The sequence below is a fragment of the Sphaerodactylus townsendi genome, linkage group LG09 (genome assembly GCF_021028975.2).
Source record: "Sphaerodactylus townsendi isolate TG3544 linkage group LG09, MPM_Stown_v2.3, whole genome shotgun sequence".
Taxonomy (NCBI): domain Eukaryota; kingdom Metazoa; phylum Chordata; class Lepidosauria; order Squamata; family Sphaerodactylidae; genus Sphaerodactylus; species Sphaerodactylus townsendi.
In genome coordinates, this window is record NC_059433.1 from 56226973 (window position 1) to 56250534 (window position 23562).

Sequence of the window (23562 nt, forward strand, 5' to 3'; positions counted from 1 at the left end):
AGCTGTGCAAGCAGAAAAGGCCTTTATTTGCATGCTTAGTGCTTCATTGGGAATATAGGAATTCATTTAAAGACATTACTCTGATTTTGTATATTAAGGCTGTTATAAATAAAATTAAAATGGGAATATCTTAAGGGACACATGGATATTGTGTTGGAGATTTCTGCATGTAATTTTGATTACAGTTTTACCACATTGATAAAGACAAAATCAAACAGCAATGACTTTTTAAAAATCCATGTTTATAACATTAAGTTCAAGAGAACAGGGATTTCACCTTAAATACAAATAATAGCAGAAGAGTTTCCTTTCATCAGGGTTATGGAATCAGATATACTATAAGTACCTACTTAAGTTATCAACTATAAGTAGGTACTACTTACAGTTTTACTTGTTAGTATTTCTTTTTAATATAATTCAGAGTATGGTATAATATGTTGCCTTGGGGGAAAAAATAGAGTCTCTTTCCTTCCTGAAGCTAGGGAAAAAATCTAGGTCAAGAGATTCTCTTTTATTAATAACTTAGGGCTCTGTTCAACTGAAATTATCCTCAGCAGCTGCCTTCTCTCCTAGTTTCTTTTTTAAAAAATGCCCTGTGTCCTGACCTTCCTTTACTTATCTTTCCACATACTGTGCAGTCAACAAAGTTGTTTGTTTTAATTTTCATACGACTGGTACTGCTGGATAAGGCATTTACGCTTCTGTAGTTCTATTAGCAAGATCCCCCAGCATGTATTGTTGAAGGCTTTCATGGCCGGAATCACTGGGGTGCTGTGTGGATCTGAAGATGCCAGCCACAGATGCAGGCGAAATGTCAGGAGAGAATGCTGCTAGAACACGACCATACAGCCCGGAAACCACACAGCATCCCCCAGCATGATTTACAGCTTTGTATGTGTTAAGAAGCCCTACTGTTTTCAGTGAGAATAGGGCTCCATTCACACATGCTGCAGGTCCTTCAATCTGCTGTGACCCCCACTTCAGGCTTGCACAAGTAAATTTTTGAAGGGAGGGTTGTGAGTATTTGAGTTGTGCTGATTGCAGGGATCTTTCTTGTAGAGTTGGCAACTTCCTGGTTCTGTGAGATTCCAGTTCTGTAAGGGAAACTCGGCTGATTGGCCCTGACTACATGTTTTCACATGAATGGGCTCCCTTCCTATGGAAGTGTAGAGGGGATTCTAAGTTTGCATAAGGTTGCAGCTCTGCACTCTTCCTGGTTGGAAATGAATATTTGTTTTAATGTAAATATTTTGTGAGATCACCTCAGATGAAATATATCCCAGTGGTGGGATTATAGTTGGGGTATGGGGTGAGTTCTAGTTTCAAAGGAAAAATAATGAAAGTCTTCAGTGTACTAAATATATGTACTTCCATAGGGTGAGGTTTGTTTCTATTCCCATGGTGGCGAACTTTTGGCACTCCAGATGTTATGGACTACAATTCCCTTCAGCCCCTGCCAGCATGGACAATTGGCCATGCTGGCAGGGGCTGACCTGTAGTCCAGCATCTAATTAACCAAGAACTCTCCACCACTGTTCCTTCAACTAACTGGGATTGTTAACCAGACTTGAAACATAGGTTGGTGCATTTGTGTGAGGCGAATGAATGCCCAAGCTTGCTCATGAGTAGACCAGAAATTCATACTGTTTAAATTTGTTTCATTTTACTTCCACTGTAGCTTATGTCAAGGTGAACCATATTACACTACAACATCTGTGGTGACCATTTAGGTCTTTTATTTCATTTATACCAAACTTTCACTCTAATTGGGATCCAAACCAACTTACATCATTCTCTCTTCCATTCTCTCTTTCCATTCTCTCTTCCAATCTGGATTTGGAAGATCTGCAATCATTTATATTTGAGATTTTGAAATCCCTTGCCAGTCACAGTAAACAATGCTGGGTTGGACAGAGTCCTGGTCTGTCTCAATATAAGGCAGTTTCATATGTTCAACTAGTTGCCTGAGTGTAAGCCCCATTAAATTCAAGGGAGATATTTCAAAATGTCAAAATTAAATATGTAAACAGGAGCATATTGTAATGCATGTTTACTGTTTGTTTTAGTTGTGGAGGGACATGGTCTTTGGACATGCATCCCATTGAGAGTGATGTATCATTGACAGATGTCTTTGCTCAGATGAACATTCTTGCTCTATTTCACTGCTTGCCCAGCCATTGATATTTTTCCCCAGTGGAAAGTAAATCAGATAGAATTGGGAAGGAGCATAGTAATTGTCTGCATCAGTAGAGCAACATCAACCTTATTAGATACTGAAGCAGGTGGATTAGCATAAAATAGCTAGTTTTCTATTTGAGAATTTTGATACCTTTGGGAAGGAAGAGAAACTCAAAGTCTGTGGTGTAAGACATACCAGGAAATGTATAACATGTTGCTTAAAAGCTGGAAATATTCTAAGCTGGCGCTATAACCCTTTTGAGACTGTGGCCACCTTTGGAATTCTGACTCAGTATTGTGGGCACAACCACAGGATGGCTACTGCCAGCCACAAATAGCTGCTGCAGCTTACCTTCATTCACACAGTCAAGATCCTTGAGTTGGCAGATATAATAGTGTCCGTGGTGATCCTCCATCTTAGAGAATGCTATGGATGAATTTGTTCCCAGCTTGTCTTATGGTTACATTTTTTTCTTTGCTAATGACAGCGTTCTTTCACTTATTTTTGTAGTAATGAGTGCCACTTAAGTAATTGGTTGTTCACATCTTGCAACAGTGCTCTCTCTCTCTCTTTCTCTCTTATATTCCTTGGCTGTGTTTGTATAGTGGCATCAAATAGTTTCCTTGAGGTTTCTGGCAGCTACAGGCTGGGAAAAACTGGGAGTGCTGGGAAAACTTTTCCCATCTGCTTCTGTGGAACTTCCCTGTATATAAAAATCTGTTTCATATTAAGTGACATGCTAGAAGACACAAACATATGGCTTTTCCTAGAGTGTTAAATGTCAAATACACTGTCCTAAGTAAGCAATTTAACAATACTAAATATGCAGTAATGGCTAGAAGATTATTAAACCTGTGATACATAACTCTCTGTATAATGTTTTTGCCTCTTCTTCTGATAATTCTTCTGTTGAGGAAGCCAGGCCAACACTCCCTTGTCATAATGTTGTGCATGTACCCTAAAATTACTTCAACATATTTGCATACAAGTGTATGGGATTCTGGTTGGGTCACAAAGAACGTTTTGCCCTCCAGTGACGGTTGGCTGTTAAATGATCAGCGTGGTGCCACAAGACAGGGAGCATTTTCTGTGGAACTTCACAAAAAGTTTATGTTTGCCCTTACCTCCCTACCTCAGTTTGAAAACAATGCAAGTCCTTTGATTTGTAAAATCACTAGTGAGCTGCCTTAAAATATTGTAATACCGGCAATCAGCACAGCACTATTTTCCAATTTAATTTTTTTAAAAACCCAGTTGATTTGAATGGCTTCATACCAACTTAGTAAATGCTGTCCCAGAGCAGTACTAGAGTATTTGGCAATTGCAGAACAGGCACTGATCATCTTACCCTATTGTACAGTGTGTGGTTTTCATTTTGAAACTGAACACAATTTCTGAGCTATCTGTTGGACAATCCATTATATTGCACCTTTTGCATTTGGGAAAAAAAGAAGTGAGATACTCAGGAAGAATAAATGTCTGTAAACTCACATCCACAATCATGGCATTGTGTGATCCCAACTGGAGCCTAAGGCTTGCATACTTTACTTTGATTTTGCTCACATATGTACACAATGTACATAACTGCACTGGCTAGATTAATAATAAGGGATGTAAAACTGAGGAAGAGATAATGTTGTAAATTCTGAGGCTTGTGCTCTGAAGTTGTATGAATGAGATGGGCACACCCTTATACTCAGGTGTCCTATTATATAAAAGGCTAGCCATGGTGGTGACAGCTCACTTTCAGCCAATAGCCATGTTCTTACAGCTTGAGGGTGGGGCTTAAAATAGGTAAAAAGCAACACAAAACAGCAGAATGTGCTGGTTACTCAGCCTCTCGTGTGTTCACCCTTCTCCCCCACTACTGAATAGTTACAGTCAGTGTACTGTGTGCATCTGCCTGAGGAGGGGCAGGCACAGGCATCAGCCACTCCCCATGAGGGGTTGTGACTGCTAGAGGCTGCAACAGCACCATTAACAGTTGTGAGATGATACAAACATCCAGGAAGAAGAGCAGGCATCTGGGAACAGGAGGAAAAAGAGGAAGGCTGGTGACACATCGCTGAGAGAGGAGGAAAGGCAGGAGGGTTGGCTACCTCAGTGGGTGCGGTTAACCCTAAACAGTTTTTAGAGCAATTCTGTGTGTCCCTACAATGGACTTTATTTCTAGTTATTTAATGTTAATGTTTAACAGTGTCTAAATTGCAGGTGAATCCATTCTTAATTAGACATGGTCAAACTCACCAAATTTCAAGTCACATTAGGCTTGTTCCTTCAAAGCATTTGAAGAGATGCCCCAAAAACATACCCAACCTGTAAGCCCTCCCTATCTCTTTTCCCAATAAACTTACTTCCCACAAGCATGACTTGTAACTGGGATGGGGCAGAATTCTTACTGACAGGAAATTTCCATGAGAAAGATCTCTAGAAACTATAGAAAACTGGAATTCCCAGGGATCTTTGGGCTGACAACTTCCGGTTAGGGTTTGGAGCCTAATTATGCTAATGGCACTTATATTGTATTGTCGAAGGCTTTCACGGCCGGAATCACTTGGGTGCTGTGTGGTTTCCGGGCTGTATGGCCGTGTTCTAGCAGCATTCTCTCCTGACGTTTCGCCTGCGTCTGTGGCTGGCATCTTCAGAGGATCATGATCCTCTGAAGATGCCAGCCACAGACGCAGGCGAAACGTCAGGAGAGAATGCTGCTAGAACACAGCCATACAGCCCGGAAACCACACAGCACCCAAGGCACTTATATTATTTGTGGGGGTTGGTTTTAACACCAATGTGTTCTTTTAATTCCAATTTCAGCTTTTTCTGCAAACGTAGGGCTTTTTCAGGTTTGTAGAAAGAAGTCTTATCTGCTTATGGTTCTAATATTTAGATTTAAATACCCACCTATGGGGACAACTAGATATACTGATTAAAATAATGCCTTCCCCCAGTTATCTGAAGGAACACCTTCTCCCATATCAACCTGCCCATGCCCTAAGGTCAGCAGATGAAGCCCTTCTGGTGATACCACCCCCTTTAGTAGTAAAAAAAAAAAGGTGGAGACCCGAGATAGGGCTTTGTCAGTGGTGGTCCAAGACTGTGGAATGATTTCCCCCTGAAGCTCGTCAAGCATCTTCTTTATATGCATTTGGAAAACTAGTAAAGATGCCCTATTTTTCCTTGGCCTTTGGCTGAAGAGATGGTTTCTTCCTTCTGGTAATATGAATTTTTTAAATAGGTTTTATGAATTTTAATAGGTTTTGTGAATTTTGGTAGGTTTTAATAGGTTTTATGGATTTAAATAAGTTTTGTTGTTGTAGTGTCATATATTATAATTGTTTTTAGGTTTATCAATATTTTATGATTTTTATCTTGTAGTGTAACCTGCTCTAACCTGTGGTATAGGGTGGGCTGAAAATACATATAAATAAACGAAATGGTTCCCCAATTTTAATACAATAAAAATCTGTTAAATTTTAAATACTTGCATATGGCCCACTCAGAATAAAGTCAAATGTTTTTTGACTGAGCAAATGGACTGAGTTCATGTATTCTTGTATGCTTAATTAAAAAGAATTTTGTTTTCCATGCTGTTCCCTAGTTGTGTTAATAACTGTATCAGCATATTTTTATTTCAAGCAATTTGTGGCTTGGATACTGGAGCCTGATACTGGATCCCTAGCATAGCCTTATCCCCTACTTTTATTATGCAACTTACCAGCTCTCATATGTGAATTGTAGGGAAAAGCTTCTCTGACACTTCCCCACCTCCTGTAGAGTTCTGTATCTTAGCTGCCCCCTGCTACCTACAAGACAAGAAATGGGCAAGTAACTATGAACAGCTGAGGCACACAAGTAACTCTCTGCCTGAACCTCTGTTGTTTGGGGGTTCTGGATCACATGGTGCTGAATCGACTACTAGAGTTAATGTTTCTGGTTATTTAGCCCTTGCTGCGTGTTATACAAGAACTGTACATCCTAGTCGGTAGCTAGGATTTAGGGTTACTTATTTCAGTAGTTGTTCAGATTAGAAAGTGATCTGGTGGGTAGATACCTTTGAAATCTCATTCAAATCCTGGTAAACCTTTTCAGATGAACTGTTCTAAAGACTGTGCTACTGATTAATTACTGTAGTTCTTATCTAAGCTCTTATGAGTCATAGCAAAATGATGGTCAGCTAATTAACACAGAGCCAGTATGAGCAGCCAACTGAATCTCACATGGCATCTTTATCTGAACTGTGAAACTATTTCAGCTGTCCTGGTTGCATACATTGATGATACAATATCTTGATTTCCTTTTCTTGTTTTTTTAATCTTAGTACAACTGAAGTGATCCACGCTAGCCAGATCTCATCAGATTTCAGAAGTTAAGTAGGGTCAGCCCTGGTTAGAACTTGGATGGGAAACTACCAAAGAAGTCCAAGGTTGCTATGAAGAAGAAGTCAATGGCAAACCACCTTTGTTAGTCTCTTTCTTCTGAAACCCTTACTGGATTGCCACAAGTTGGCTGCAACTTGATGAAACTGCCCCCGCACACACACTTGAAGCGGAAGTACTAAGACTTAAATGCAAGGATACTTCATGTCGCAGAATTCTATTTTGCTAGATCCTTAAACTATAAGCTCATTTCTAATATTTCTAGATAACTATGAATTCAGTTTTGCATCTTTACTTGGATTTGGGTTATTTGTGCCAAGATGCTATATATACTTTAAAGAATGGTGATTCATCCTGCCTGTCTCCACAAACTAGAAACATATATTTTACAGGCTTATTTTATTTGTCATAATGTCCACTGGCAAGCAGTTTCTGTTTCCAATTAGATGGAAGTCCAGGATCTCCTACACCTTTTCTGTTTTACTGAAGAATAGCACTGTGTATCCTAATTTAGTGGTGCAGCATAAGGAAAAGATTCGTTTTCGAATAGACTGTCATGCTTCAGTTGAATAGCTTGGATCAGGAATCCCCCAACATGGTGCCCATGGGTGTGGTGTCAGAATTTTATATGTGCCCACAAGCTCAGAAAACAATTTCTGGTATAGTTAGAACTACCCTGTTTCCCCGAATATAAGACATCCCCGGAAAATAAGATGTAGTAGAGGTTTTGCTGAAGTGCAAAATATAAGGCATCCCCCAAAAGTAAGACGTAGCAAAGTTTTTGTTTGGTAGCATGCCTGACGAACAGAATACAGAAATATAAGACATAGCGCATCTTTGGGAGCAAAAATTAATATAAGACACTGTCTTATATTCGGGGAAACACGGTATATGGTTGGTTAATCAGAGTTCTTTTTTCTTTCTTTCATTAGCATCTTAATTGTCTACCATAGTAAAAGATTGTATTGATAACTTTCATATATTAACTCCAGTATCAAAATAGTTATCATTAATAATCTTTAATGCCCTATTTTATAGATGTAAATGCATGTTGTGACTGTTCAAATATGTTCAAATAATAAATGAATTTAATCTTAGACTGTTCCAAGCTAACCTTGGCTTGTTTTGGGAACCTGGGACTGTATACTTTCACAAGCAGTGGAATGTATACAACAGAGTAAAAGGATGTCAGAAGATGTCAAATGAGCAAACTTCAGCTAGTATAAACAGAACTGATATCCAAAATTGAACTAATGGGGGAACTTGTTAAGTAATTAGTGGTGCTTGAATTTCCATAACTAAAGGTCTGGTGGGGGAACCCCAATAGGACACCAAAATAGAGCTGGTGTATAAAACCTCTGATTTCAAAAACAAATTGCAAAGAAAAGAATGCTACATTTAATAACTGAATAAGAGGCTATAGTAGAGTTCTTTGTAATTTGTGCTGTTTGTTTATGAATGTAAGGTTTTGAAAATGTCCCCTGAAATAGACAACATATACATATTTATGGGTTCACAACTATGGCTCTGGGAAGAGAATTATTTTGCTGCAACAATTCATAACAGAGCAGATTTTATATTGACCAAGATATGCTCACAGGTGTGTCTTATCAGTGTTCAGAAATGCCATCTGGGGCAATGCTAAACACAGTTATGTCCTTCTAAATATATTAAAGCCAGTGCTGCTTGACTTGATGTAAAATCTGGCAAAGATTAAGCAGCTGTCTCTTGCCAAGTGTTGCCTGTGACTTGGTGTGCATCTTCAGCTGATACTGAAAAGAATTCACAAAGATATCATTGTACTCTATAGAGCAAGGGACTCTTATTTAAGAGGGATTGGGTTCTGACTGCTAATATTATTGGTCTATGTAAAACAAAACCAACCATCGTTTAGTTTGAAATTGCTATGGTTCATGTACCTTTTAGTAGCCTTTTCACCCCTTTCATACAGCTGCTGGAGTGTGTTGTGGTAAAGGCCCCATCCATCAATAGCTGCTTTCATTTGGAACAGAATTTCAGTGGTTGACTTATTCAGCATTGCTCATTTGCCTATGAAAACAGATTTTCTATCAGGTTGAATAATATTCTTCCTACCTCTAATAATGAACATTTTTACACACATTATCTGATCATTTAATATCCAAAGAAAGGCTATTCCTAACATTTTCCATAAAACAGTTACAAAACTTATGGAAACTGGGTTAGCAAAAACAAAACATATTTGAGTACCAGTTATTTTTAACAGGATATATTTAAATGCTAACACAATGCTCTGATTGGAATCAGTTGAATTTCAACAGTCAGTCAGCTTTGACTGGATTTTCCAAAGTTTTCTCAGTTAAATAACCTTTATAGTTGCAATTCTTGCTTTGTGCTTTATCATGTATTCCCTGCCACCTCTTTTTGAGAGACTGTGGACAAGCTGACTAACCAATACTAGCTTATCTGGTCTTCTAAAATGAAATACATCTGCTGATGTAGAAGTGAAGTAATACATTTTCAGTCTCACTGCCTTTCCACACAGGTTGGGTGATTCTGCACAGGTTGGGAGAAGGAAGGTGCTTTTAAAAACAATTAGTCTATTTTTATTTCTTTAAGTCTTCCATTACAGTTTAAACCCAGTCACTGACAATGTTTAAAAACCTCAAGCTATACTTCTATTATTAGGCTGTCTCTAACTTATGCTTTCTTATCAAGGCAAGTGGTTTGATAAGGTCTTGGATAGATTTTATGGCTTTAAAAAATGTGTCCCTAGAGCTCAGACAGGGTAATTAGGAGTAATAAGCTGAGAACATTTTTTTCCAAGTCTCCTTGTTTCCCTTGTGCTTTAGGGCTCCCAATGTCCTGTTTCTGTTCTAATGATGGAGCTTATCCAGGAATTCCTTGGAGGTGGTGGAATCCCAAGTAGCTGCCCAGGCAGTTTAGCTACTTATACTGGCCTGGGCCAATTCTTTGTACCAGCGTACTGAGAAGAGAGCTTTTGGACTTAAGCCAGACTTGTAATTCTTTGGCTTGCAGCTTGCTGTGTTTATTTGACTGGCACTTGGGTGACTGGAATGACCCACACTAGCACAGTTCATCAAAGTTAAATGTAGACTATTTTGAAAGGAATGTTGCCAGCTTAGCACTTACAGAATGAATAAATGAATTTCGTTCTTCTGAATGAAATCTTTTTTTCCAAGTCATCAATTAAAAATATGCTTTGAATAATGCAAGAAGTTTTACTGTTAGCTGTTCTTAAAACTCTGGTGGGTAACTCTTAGGCAGTAAGTATTCAGTGTTAGATTCCTAGTTGACTGAGAAATTGTAGTAGTATTACACATCTCTTGATGATCAATGATGTTTACTCCATTTCTGGTTTTCCTTTTTTTTTTTTTGCATTCTTGAGAATGATGTGCAACCTTATTTATGGCTATTAAAAACCATAGTTGAAAATAAGCTTGAAATGCATACTTTTTTGAATCAAAATAACTAAGAGGTAACAATCCAAAAAACAAGGATTATATGACTAACTGCTGCAGAAAAATTGCCTGCTTTCCATATATAGTTCAGTCTCTACCATGTTTACGTGGAGGCTTCAGTCTCACTGAGTTGAGGGGACTTAACTAAATTGCAGTTTTAGATTGCTAGTAAGATGATCTTGAAGAAGCAATGGTAGGATGGTTTAAGTATTGTTCCTTTTTACAGCAAATGAATTTTGTTACTCCCTGCCACCTCCCACCCTCCCGGGCCCTGAAGAGTGTGAAGAAGATACTAATGAAAAACACATGACACGAAACAATTGCCAGGCATTCAAGGAAAATGGAAGATTCTACTCCAAAGCTGTCAAGGCAAAGCTTGCCCTAGTTTATTTCTCTTCACTGAAGCAAGTGTTAACTGTTGCTGCATATTGTATGAATAATTGATCAAGGATACTTTGCTTGTTACCTGAAATGAAATTCTGGTTTCTCATTGCTCAGAGCAATACTTCTGTCTTTGTTGTATCTCAGCCCTGCTCATATGTTTGTGATTTTTTCCCTGATCTTTCATTCCCCGGAGGAAGTGCTGGCTTTTGCTTCAATTTCCTCCTATGATTTAAATGAAAACTTCAAAAATCAACAGTGCTATTTTCTCTTTTTAAAAAATCACAGCTACTGGGAACTCTGTAGTATAAAGAGAAGTTTTCTTGTAAGCATGAATTTGTTGCCTTTACATATACTAAATGCGAAGTATTGGCACACGGCATTCTATAATTGGGAACTCCAAAAAATGAAAAAAAGTTTGTCTTTCTGTTGCTAACAGAAGACATTTAATTTGCCTTCTCAAGCCAATCTCTAGAAATGATGCAATTCTGCTAAAGTAGATTTATAGTGCCTTTTCCTCCAGAAATCAATACAGCTTGGAGGGGCTGCCATGGGAACTGTCTGACTGAGATCCAGCTGTGTTCAAGTATAAACTTCTATACCGCAAACCGAAAGTAATGACTCTTGGTTTTGGTTTTTTAGTCAGCACTTTAGCTCTAAGACATTATGGGGTAAGCTTTAATTGACTGCTTTGTTTCCATTAGGAACTTATTGAAAGTTTGCTCTAGCAAATTCAGCAAGTAAAGCTCTCAAAGATGCCGCTGTTCTTCCTTGCCCTCATGGGTTATGGTTTGTAAGAATTTAAGGAGGGACATTGCAGGAGAGATTAGGATACTTTGGTGGAGTATTTGGTATATGGGTGTTGCTCCCTATTTTGAATGTTATAATAGCATCTCATTGTTGTGGGTACTGTTGACACTGAACAGCTGCTCAGATAGCATAGCTTCTTTTCCGTTACTGTAACAATTGTCTTTCCTATACAGTGTGTCTCAAAGGCATGTTTCTTTCTGCTGTTTTGTAGTTATCACCAGATTTGTCACAGCAGTTAGAATGATATCATCTTTGTCATTATGTTGGGGATTCCCTCCACCACTCATTTTAAGGAAGGAAGAATGCGTGTAGTGGCTTAAGAACTTTTGTATACATTGTGTGGGTATTTGAGAAAATTCCAGAACTGATTTGTTACCAGAAACTTTAAGATTATAAATCCATAATGGAATGTCAAACTTGCTTCTAGAGACTATCCCAAAAGTAGGCTATTCTTCCAGCATAGATGTTTCCAGAGATGCATCCATTATCCTAGGACAGAATTTCCATAGATCTTATGAAGTTTTTAATTTCTTGTTTAGTAAGAAAGCCAGAATAGTGTTGTGGTTCAGGTGTTCCTAGGATCTGGGAAACAGAGGCTCAAATGCCCGCTCTGGCATGGAAACTTGTTGGGTGACCTTGGGCCAATCACAAACTCTCAGCCTTGAGCTTCCCAAGTATTTTGATGAGAGACTTTCTGGGAATGCCAGGGTCATGATTGCAGAGGTAGGCAATGGCAAACTGCATCTGAAGTTTCTTGCCTTAAAAACCCTGTGGGTTTAAAAAAAATTGGCTGGAATAATGCTGAAAAATTCACCATTATTCTGGATCTGCTTTTCAGTTCCTTTAAATTGCCACCATTTTTTCAGAATTGAAAAAAATACCAATAAGGTATCTTGGGGGGATTTTGGGTTCAGCTTTTGCCAAATGCACATCCCAGAACAAGTTCCCAAATTTCCATACATGGGCATAGTCTTTGACTCTGAACTTAATTGTTAACCCCATTTCAAATTCATAACAAACAAAATTAAACCTTCAGTGGCAGCAATTGACCTTTTTTCCCCCAGGGGGAATGCAGGTATTCAGTATGAAAATTATTACACAGCTCATACACAGAGCTTCATTATGGATCCTTCACATTAGTGAGAGTTAAGACCAGCCTCTTAAACAAATTTTGTAGCGAATTACAGGGATCCCAAGATGTGTTGCTGGGATATCTTTAAGGTTAGAACTGGTCCAAGGATCTGTTGAAGCTAAAGTGTGGTTGCAAGTATTCAGACATAGGCTAAAGGTCATTTTTTTTTCTACAAAAAAACGACAGCCTGCTCTATGAACTTAATAAAGATCAGTTCTATTCCCACTGGATGTAAGAAATCGATAAGAAATTGCTCAACCTTGGCTTAACAAAGAATGATGTACTAAAGCTTGGAAGAAGCAAACCTCTATTAAATATTAAAAAAACATATAAAATAACTAGATTATTTTAGCTCAGTTACACGGACTCAAAGAATATGGTCCACCCAGTTCTTTGCCATTCTCCCACCTTTAAATATCCTAGCTTACATTAGAAACCTAATAGTTCATAAGTACTATAGAGCATTCATACTTGCATGTTTGAATAATGCACCTTTGGCAGTCTTTTCTGGGAGACATCATAATCTACCCTATTCATGTAGACTCTAACAAGCTGATTTGAAAAAGGTTGACCCTCTATTACATGTGATTTTGGAATGCCCTCATAATTCTTACGATTTATAGATTGCTCCTATTTTAACTAAGCTACCCTCTATCATAATAAAAGATAATATAGTCCCCTACTTGTTGGTGGATAGAGATCCAAGAATCACACTGTAATGGTTAAGTATCTCAACATATTTTCATTAAAGAAATAAGAGCTTCCTATTTACTGCTCAAGATATTTAGCTTGAAAGAAGGAAAGGAAAGGAATGCACACCCTAGTGACATCTTCATCTTGCTGTGTTCAGATCAGTTAGCACTATTGGTAAGGGTGATTTTTTAGATATATGCATCCTAAACTGTGAAGGGTTTTGTAGGTAATGGTCAATATCTTGAATGGAAACCTAGAACTAATTAGTAACTAATAGAGTGACTGACTACAGAACAAGATGATGTGCCTTCTCCCAATAATTATTGAGTTATGGAATTCTCTGTCAGCTAGATTTTAGGACAGACCCACGTAGAACAGATTACAGTAGTCTAACTTTCGGGTTACTGTGGCATGGGTCTATGTTGCCAGATCAGGGCCAATGTAGGGAGCTATCTCCTGGGCTGCATGCAAATGGAAGAAAGCATGTTTTGTCACTTCTCCATCAAAAATTCTGAGTCCAGTATAACCACTGGACGCTGGTCAGCAAGCGTTAGCTGAATCCCATCAGCTGTGGGAAGCTCTCCAATACCTCAACCTCTCCAACAGCAGTATCTCTGCCATGTCAGGATTAAGTTTCAGCTTGCTAACTGGACAGCTGGATTTAACCACAAGATGCAGCACTCCTCTTTGAAAATGTCAAAAGTTGTAGTTTGCATTCAGAATTGAGCAAGGAATCTGGCATATCAGGTAGTTAGGCTAACATTTTCTGTAACTTGGCAGTATACAGATTTGTCACTTGAGAAGTGGTGGTAAATTTACAACTTGACTTTTTATCTTTTTAATTTTGTAATTAAAAATGTGAGTTTAATATGAAGCCTTTGCTTACAGTATGTTATAGTTTTTGTATCTCCACGAAGTAAACAACAAAGTCAAGCTTATATTTCAGGTAAGATGAATGTCCAGTTTGCTGGATTTGTGATGAAAGCAATGGCATAAGGGATTTGTGCTACAAGATGTTGAAGTTTTTTTCCCTGATCTGAAAACTATTTTCTGTGCTTGACTTTTCTTTTGTTGCAATTATGAGTGAGTACTACTGGGGCATTAAGGGGGAAAACGCAGTGGCAAACGTAGCCACAGGCTTCAGTTGAGAAATCAATGCTGTTTTTTCCATCTGGCTGCCTTGAAGACTATGTAAATTAAACGTACTTATCCATAAAGTGTGCCTACATCGCTAGAAGAAAACTTGACAATTATAAGTTACCAGCAGTTCCATTCAGTAGATAGATTTTGTGTTTGAAACATTTGCAATTAGTTCTTGGAAGTTCTCATTGAGACTTGTAAATAGATAACGTGACTTCAGCTAATAGGTATTTATGAAAAAAGGTCAAGGGCAGATACCATTTCTATGTTTTTCAACATTGTTAGATTAATATTTCTGTTTGTTAGATTACTATTATACCATACAGAATGAACAAACACTTTAATTGGCTATATTTAGCATAAATTGAAAGATTTTAAAAAGCTTATGGTATAGTCCACTCACAGGTATATGGGTTGGCTACAGGTGACATCAAATTATGGTAAAAACCTAACCAGCTAATGAAAATCCTTGCAAGTATCTTTCTATATTACATTGATGGACAACAAAATGGCAAACTTATTTATTTTAAAACATTTCAAATTTGCCTTGTCTCCTATAGCTAACTGTGCACTAACTGCATAGTAGGAATTAAGAAACCACAACTGAATCTTCCAAAGCAATTTACCATGGAATACAAAATGTTTCATGAGCACATTTCTCAGTGTAACAAATCAAGGTGCTGTCCAGGTCCACTCTGGTAGCCATGCCATTAGATTAGACCCAAAACAGAAAAACCTAACTTTAATCATACCAATCATTTAAAGAGGACACAATAAGGAGAGGTTTGCCTGAAGAACTTTAACTGTCATATGGAAGTATTTTGAGAGATTAAGTTTAATAAATATGAAGAGCCTATGGCATTGAGTTAAATATAAACTGTTTGCCAACGTGAAGCCCTCTTATTCTGTTACCTACACAAAAGCATGAGGATGTTTCTGATGGTATATTTCTATCTGTAAGACAGGAGTTTGGTCCTAACTGAGAAAGAAATAAAATAAGTTTGAGTGTTTGGATTTGATTTTTTTTCTTCCTGATTATCATGCAATTATATTATTTTCACATTGTTTGAATCAGAGCAAGATCATTCCTGAAATGTATTACTGATGCTTTTAGGAGCCCAGCCTACTGATCAGAGTGTAATGAGGAAGTGATGTGTGAAACAGAGACAATCAAGAGGTACCTTCTTGGTGATTTTTGTTTGTAAAATGAATTGCAGCTATGCTCAAAGGCTAGTCTAGATTAAATGTGTGGATCTGTAACTTTTCAGGAACTCCATTAGTTTAGGATTTTACAGTGTGGTCCATGAACCCTGACAATACATGGAAATCTGCAATCCTGAGTGGGCCAGAAGAAAATGAAAATTACTTGGGCTGCAATCCAGCTGATATTCGAAGAATCTATGAATAGCGCTGAAATCCAAAGCGAAGTACAACTAGTCTAGCATGTAAAAAAGGTCTTCTAAAACATCATTCCCCTTTTCATGTATATGCCTTTGAAACTATTGATATCATTAAAACCAGTTATGGATCTCATTTGCAAAGGGGGGTGGGGGATGGTTAAGGGCCCCATAAGTTTTCAACTGGACATATCCTAACCCTTGAGAAAACCTAAAGAAGTTATTTGGATCTTCCCTGTGTGCTCATGTAAGCATCTATTGAAAAGAGACTTTCATTATCTCTGTTTACTTTCATAATTGGTTTTTCAAGTTTAACACACAAAGTAAGTGAGTTTTTAGCTTTCAAATACAATTATTTTGTTCACCAGTAGAGATCAGAACATATTACTCTAAAATGAATAGAACAGCTATTTTATTACTTTTAACTTAAAAGCAACATGTATCCGAAGGCAGATGCAACAGGATCTGACTAGTTTAAAAGTACTCATACTAGACAGATCTAGATGAGAGGTAATTACCAACATGTTCATGCTTTCAAATGTCTCCTCTAATTTTCTTAGGAAATCAAACATAGTTTAGAAGTTTAGAAGTTCCTTTGAAATAGAAACTGATGGGTTCTGAAATGCCCCTATATTTTAACAAATGTGGTGGTAAAGAGCCATTGTTGACTCAGCACAGCATGCTTCATAAGATATAAAATGAACTTATACAAATAAAGAGTAAAATATTGAACTATCTGCACTTCAGAAGGCACAATTATGTCACCAAACTTTAGCCCTGATAGGCTGAGAACAATTAAACATTAGTGGATGTTTATTAGACAAAGTGTTCACTAATAGAGTTGAGCTATTGTTTGACAACTGTATGTATATGAAGAAGAGTTTAGATTTATACCCTACCTTTCTCTCCTGTAAGACGACTCAAGGCAGCCTACAAGCTCCTTTCCCTTCCTCTCCCCACAGCAGAGACCTTGTGAGGTAGGTGGGGCTGAGAGAGTTCCGAAGAACTGTGACTAGCCTAAGGTCACCCAGCAGGAATGTAGGAGTGGGGAAACAAATCAGGTTACCAGAATCTGCTGCTGATGTGGAGGAGTGGGGGAATCAAACCTAATTCTCCAGATTAGAGTCTACCTGCTCTTAACCACTACACCACGCTGGCTCTCATATTTATTTGTCATGTTTATTTGCAATTTTGTCAAAACTGAAAGAAAAATCTCATATGTTCTTTTCCTCCTTTTTGAGGCACAGAACTCCCTTTCTGTGACTTGTTTCTCTCATGATGGATCAGACTTTAAAAAATGGTTTAGCAAGGACTTCTTAGCTGCATATACTTTTGCATTAAAAGACTGAGATAGTTTGACCCTTTGCCCTGTTCTTGAGAAAACAAGTTATGTGTTCTGGTGTCTAAGTTTCAGTTCGGAGATGCAGGCAATCCAATGAAAGGAAGGAGTTAGCTTGATGATATTAATCCTTCAATTTTAAATTCATGTCTGCACATGAAATAGAGGCAGCTTACTATTTTGAAACAGCAATTCGGAGTTTAGTGAATGAAAGATGCTTCAGATTTGTTGTCCTGGCCCAACAAACCATTCAGTTCTCATCCAAATATCTGATTCACATGCTTTTGGTAAGATTTATATGTCTATTTGACCAATTGAACATTAATTGATCACAGAACAGTGATTGATGATTACAGAACTTGGGGGGCGGGAATCAATTGCAGACCTCTTTCATTCAGTCCAGTTTTTTTTAAAAAAAATTGTGCTTAACAACAACTGAAATAAATTGGACTTAGTGTGGTTAATTTATTTTCATTGTACTACGTGAGTTCAATGCAGAACACAAATAAAAATTTTTACATCCCATTTATTGTGGCGGAATGTGAACATGTTACATACTAGGTTGAATTAGAGCCACTGAATGTAGCATCACTTGGAAATTTGTAACACAGTGTGAGACATATAATTAATATGTATAATTAATGCAGAAATTTGTTATTGTGATTTCTCTTTCAATCAGGTAATGGATATCATCACCACCACTAAACTGCTCATCTCTAAGGAAGAGTCTGTTTTCTCATATCTTGCTTCTGTCACTTACAAACTGACAGGGAGGGGGCTTACCAATTTCCTGGCTGTGTGTTTTATCCAGCAATGAATGCATCTCTACTGAACAGTTCACAGGGATATGCACTGGGACAGGGGTCTGCAACCTGCAACTCTCCAGATGTTCATGGACTACAAAGCCCATCAGCCCCTGCCAGCATGGCCAATTGGCCATGCTGGCGGGGGATGATGGGAATTGGTAAACTGCGAACATCTGGAGAAAGCAGGTTGCAGATCCCCTGCACCTCGGGAGCAAGAGTGATGTCGGCTAAAACTGGATTGCTCCTTTATCTACTCAGTCCTGTTCCTTCCAAAGTCCACCTTTCCATTTCCCTCCTTTCAGTTCTGTAGCTGAAAATATAACATAGCGCCCAGGCTGCGTTTCCCTCCTCTAATAACTTCAAAGACCTGTCCCAGGAAATTGGTGAGCCTCCTCTCTCTTCCGTGATTGCTTATATGTTTTAACTGTGCTCTGCCCCTGACTCATGGTAATGTGCCCACCGGGCTTTGGAAGCATAGGGTTTACTTCAGATTCCAATGTGGAGAGAATTTTCTGCTCTTGTGTTTTCTGCAGTTGTTCCAGACAGGGTTGTTTGCCAGAGCCAAACCACAAGCTTCTGGCCAACTGGGCAAGATATTTCTAAATTCCTAATCATAACAAAAAGAAGTGTTAAACTGAAGTTTTAAGCAGAAATATTCATGAAATATTGTTCAAGTAGCCTCATTAAATTCTTCTGAAGTAGCATTGTACTAAAAGTTTACATATTTCCGATTATGTGGGAGTACTGAAGCAGGACTGAAATTATTCAGCAGCCAGTTACCTCCTTTGCCAAGGAAAAGTGTCGCTCTTTTTATAAATGTAGAGGTGTTGCATTTAAAGACTTAAATGTTAGATTGAATGTAACGTATCACATGAAAGGAAAGATTTTGAAATTGCTGAATGATCCCCACCACTTTAGATACCAAGGGTGGGTATTGAAATAATGTGTGTGAAATTGAATTTAGCCTTTTAATTATTTTTAAAGCCAAAACCTCAACACACTTTTCTTGCACACCTACCTTCTTTGTGGTGTTTGATTTTTTTCCCCTGGTCATGTGCTCTGCTTTCATAGTTCTGTGCTAGCAAACTGCTATAATTAGATTAGCAGCCGGCTAAACAGCAGTGACAGTATCCAAGCCTCAGAGAGCATGTGCTAGATTCTGCATGTGCCTCTCTCCCATTGGCTGCTGACATTGCACTTACCAATATGATAGGTTTCCACAGTTAGCTTTATGCTGCACGAGACATGGATTAGTGCCAGTACCCATGCAACTGTGGAAGAGCCCAAGTTTTCCAGTAGCATAAAGGAAGTGTTTGCCATGATGAGAGGCATTGCTCAGCAAACCCACCAGCATCTGATTGTCCACCATGCTAGCTGCAAGCAGAGGTCAGTGAAGGAGTTTCATTTTGTGGTAATTACTTTCAAGTCTTTATCTCCCCCCCCATAAAACACATCCATGCATGAAATGAATACAGTTAATCATGTCATCTGTTTAATTTGATCTTGCTTTCGTTAATATCATGTGTACTCTGGAGGGATGATCATCACATTACAAAACACATCATTATAGTAAGGATTTAACCTGGAAGTATAATGTATATTGCATGAGGAAATTACTTTCATATGAAATAAGGAGCCTGGCATGTAAATAATTGTCCTCAATTCTCTTTTTGTTGTGGTGAAAGCAGCGCATTAATTTTGTGGTGGGCGGGGGAGGTGGTCTGAACAATTGAATAGGAGCATGTATGATGTTTCCTCTTAATGGAAAGGAAAATATTTCTAGATAATAAGCAGTTACAGTCTGAGAGACGCGCTTTAATTTGGTCAGGGAATTAACTGCTTGCATATTTCTACACTGAGAGAGGAATTTAGATTAATACGCTTCATTGTCTGGCTTGAAACCTTCGTATTTGGATGGATTCTTTGTTCGATCTTTTGAATTTGCTATTAAAAGCAACAACCGTTGTCCCATCTATGATGAAAGATACCCGTTGCCACACACTCATTGTTCCAAAAAGACAAATAGTAGGACCGATCATCTTTGTTTTTAAAGACCTTGCCCTGCCTTCAGTGAAATGAATCAACATACATACGATGCATCAATACGTTGGATGTGGGGAGGGGGTGGGTCTGTGAAATGTTTTCAGAACTGGATGCTTGTATTTTGCTCTCTTTACCTTTCGAGATTTGCATATCATCTGATCTGAACTTATCCAAAACTATGCTGTTAAGGGCATATTTACCATTAGAGTTGATTAATAAAAGAGCAGGAAAAGCATGAAGCCACTACTCAGAGATCTCTCCTGATGTGGTCCCATTCCTGGTGGAGGTGGTGTCTGGATATGGGTCTCCACCTGTGTGAACTGTGGGGGAAGCTGCACGTGTTGATGTTCATTGCAACAGGGCTCTTCTAGGAGAGGTTCTTTGAGGCTGTTTGTTTGGTTTGTTTTGACTGCTAAAGGCTACATAAAACATGCAGTAGGTCTCTGGTTGTCCAGCTGGCACATAGCCACCATGCGTCTGGGTGACGGGAGTTTGCTTCTCTTGAGTGACAACAGAACTGATGTATTTTAACTATTTTCCTTTCATTTCTTACCATATCATTAGTGAAGTTTTAAGTAGCATGAAAAGTAAAGTCTGATGGAAGCATATAGCTAGCTGCCTTAAGTCCCTACAAGTAGATTTTGGTTGTTCCATGAACTTTGCACATTTCAAATGCAAAACTGACCAAATTGGAAGAAACAAAAGCAACTAGGTATTTATCAAATGAGTCTCCAACTTCTCCTTTCAGCCTATATTTATTTTTAATGTAGTACATAGTATTGTGATATTCAAAGATTCCGTGGTTAACATTGTGACATCTAAATGTGTATCAGTCTAGAATCTTGGACAGTCAGGAACTTATATGGTGGCTTTAGACAAACTTCTCACCAATATTGACATTCATCCAACTTGGAAATGCAACATAGATGTATAATGCTGTTTATCTTGTATGGTAGTTGAAATATTGCTAGCATAATGTGTTTTAAGCATGTAGGTAGGGGATATGCTACACAAACACATGATGTATGTACTTAATTGTCTTCAGGAAATTTCGGTATTGTATTTCTAGAACTTGTTTGCTTTACGGACCTCAGCTTTGAACCTGTACACAACAGGAAATGTGTGAGAGAGTCGGCTTGAGGTTGTAGCCGTAGAAGATTCTTCCTGCATAGCAACAGTTGAATCTAGGACAGTGATGAATGGTGAGAATGGGAGCACAGTTGCAGTCATGCTAGCTTGCTATCCTTTTGTCCCTCTATATGCAGCTATACTCGCCCATGTTTTTATTTGAAAAATAAACCTGCTGCTTCTTCTAATCATCAGTGAGGATGGGATATATAATGTTGCACTCTCCTTTGTTTCTGCTATGGCATCATGCTGCAGGTGCTTGGAGGATGTTGACTGTTGCTTATGTGAAAACTCTAGACAGCTTTAATACAAAATAATAACCTGCTTTTCTGCTCAAGCAGTAGTTTGGGGTGATCAGATCTAGCCTTCTAGGCACATGATCCCAGCTCCCTGAAGTATAACATCTTTTGAGTGACTCATGTTAAGGGTCTTTTGTCCCCTTTTCCTTTTAGGGTTCCTTGTAAACAGAAGCATGAAGGACGTAATCATGCATTTATTGAGAATTTTGCAATTAACATATTTTTGCAGGAAAATAGTTCTTTTGAAAACTATACATTTGGCTAATTTTCCTACATCTTTCCTAAATTATATATTGAGTGAGAATGTGCTTCCATCTCTGTTTGAAAGTTTCATATTATGCTGTTGAGCATAATTATTCACAACAGTTATGAAATATGTTCACTGATACTGGTCAGACACTCTCATGGAGACATTGACCCCAGGTTGAGACAAGTGAGTAGTCTGATGTTTCCAGTGTTGGCTATGTAAAGATGAGTTCGATGTTTGGTAGTGCTCACTCTCATCCAGGGTCTGGCTGGAATAAAAGCAGGTGGCAGAACCATGTGCGGCAAGGGCTGCAAAGAAACATGATCATTAAAGAGTGTTTCATGATGGGCCATGACTGTTTCTTGGACCTTGGTTTTATTTGGAGTAGTCAGTACTTCTTTGAAAAAGCATCACTGCTCCAGAGTGTACTCCAGTTCCAGACTAAAACTCCAGCTGCTGAATTTTGCATTTTTGTCCATGAATTTCATAAGCAATGCTTGCACTATTGCTACAAAATACTAACCACTCAGATTTTGAACTGGTGTCTTGAAATAACATTGTCAATAAACATGACCTTTGTTTTGAAATCAGTTATTCCATCGATGTTACCCTTCCTTCCTCTCTTCTTTCTTTCTTTCTTTCTTTCTTTCTTTCTTTCTTTCTTTCTTTCTTTCTTTCTTTCTTTCTTTCTTTCTTTCTTTCTTTCTTTCTTTCTTTCTTTCTTTCTTTCTTTCTTTCTTTCTTTCTTTCGAGTTGCCTCAATTCATTTATCTATGGCTCCTGCATAGCATAGTGTCATGTGTTATTGGTTGGTTTTATAAAATAGCGCAGCTACATTAAAACAGGTGTTTTGTGGACAGATAGTTTTATTCAGGCTTTGTGCAGGCTTGGATTGATCAAGAATATATATATTTTTACTGCTGTATATAAAAAAGATTTTTAACAAGTCGAAAAAAGGGACACCATTTTTCTTTTACTCCAGCAATGAGAAGCATTATATGCAAGGGAGGGGCTGTGGCTCCGTGGTGGAGCATCTGCTGGGTGTGTAGAAGCATCAGTCTCTAGCTTCTCTGGTTGAAAAGATCAGGTAGTGGGTGACATGAAAGACTTCTGCCTGAAACCTTGGACAGCTGCTGCCAGTCTGAGAAGACATTTATGGACTTTGAATAACCAAGGGTGTGAACCTGTGTCAGGCAGCCTTGTGTGTTCATGTGGAAATAGTCACGGGTATTTAAGGAATTGCTGAACTATTTGTGCTGTGGGATTTGCACTTGGATGAACTGCGATTTGTAGAGAATAAGAGGCTGCTACCAGAATATATCTGAATGGATATATATTTTCAAGGAGTGGCTTAAGGCAAATGCACAGGAGTTTTTTTATTTCTATTCCAAATATGACCCTCTTTTTGTGTGCTTGATTGAATTGTAAAATGCCAGCTTGTATCTTCAGAAGTTGGTTTGAAAACTGCTTTGACAAAAAAAATCCTTTTAAGATTCTTTGCCCAAGAGGCTTTTCAGGACTGTTTGCGTATGAAATGACTTTACTTTGAACTTGTAGCATTACAGAGAAGTTAAATAATTCTTTGGTACAGCATTTGGTTAATACAACCTGATGCAGTTCTGACTTCTGTCTGGTTGGCCTGTTCTGATTCATTTGTGTATAGAAGAATCTAGATTTATATCCAGCTTTTCTCAACTGTAAGAAGTCTCAGGGCACCTTACAAACTCTTTTCCTTCTTCTCCTCACAACAGACACCTGGTGAGGTAGTTGGAGCTGAGAGAGTTTGGAGAGAACTGTGACTAACCCAGGTTCACCCAGCAGGCTTCATGTAAGAGCAAGAAACAAATCTAGTTCACCATATAAGAGTCCACTGCTCACTACACTGGCTCTATACCACTACACCACTCTGGCTCTGTGTGTATGTGTGGTGGTGGTGGGGAAACAGTGCAGTAATTTAAGTTTTAGATACCATTGTCTACACACCTGTGTGATTTCTTGGAACACTTTCACTTCCCATTTTTTGCTGGAGTATAGGCAAATAACGAAATGGTTTGAGTGTTCATCTGCTTTGTGTGCTTTGTGGTTTTCTCTGAGTTAACCTACCTGACACAATTGTTGTGATAATGAAACT

The 23562-nt window shown here is 38.3% G+C and overlaps 1 protein-coding gene across 4 annotated transcripts in view; it reads left to right on the forward strand.

Moving 5' to 3' along the window:
* Nucleotides 1–23562, forward strand: part of FAM110B (family with sequence similarity 110 member B) — a 69750-nt gene that overhangs the window by 13099 nt on the left and 33089 nt on the right. The window contains exon 1 of one of the 4 annotated variants that reach the window (XR_007245466.1): nucleotides 19039–19125. The exons of 2 other annotated variants lie outside the window; for them this stretch is intronic. The gene's annotated coding sequence lies outside the window, so the exon portion shown is untranslated. Of the gene's footprint in view, nucleotides 1–19038; nucleotides 19126–23562 lie in introns of those variants that run through there. One more of the 4 variants, XM_048507881.1, reaches the window with a different exon arrangement.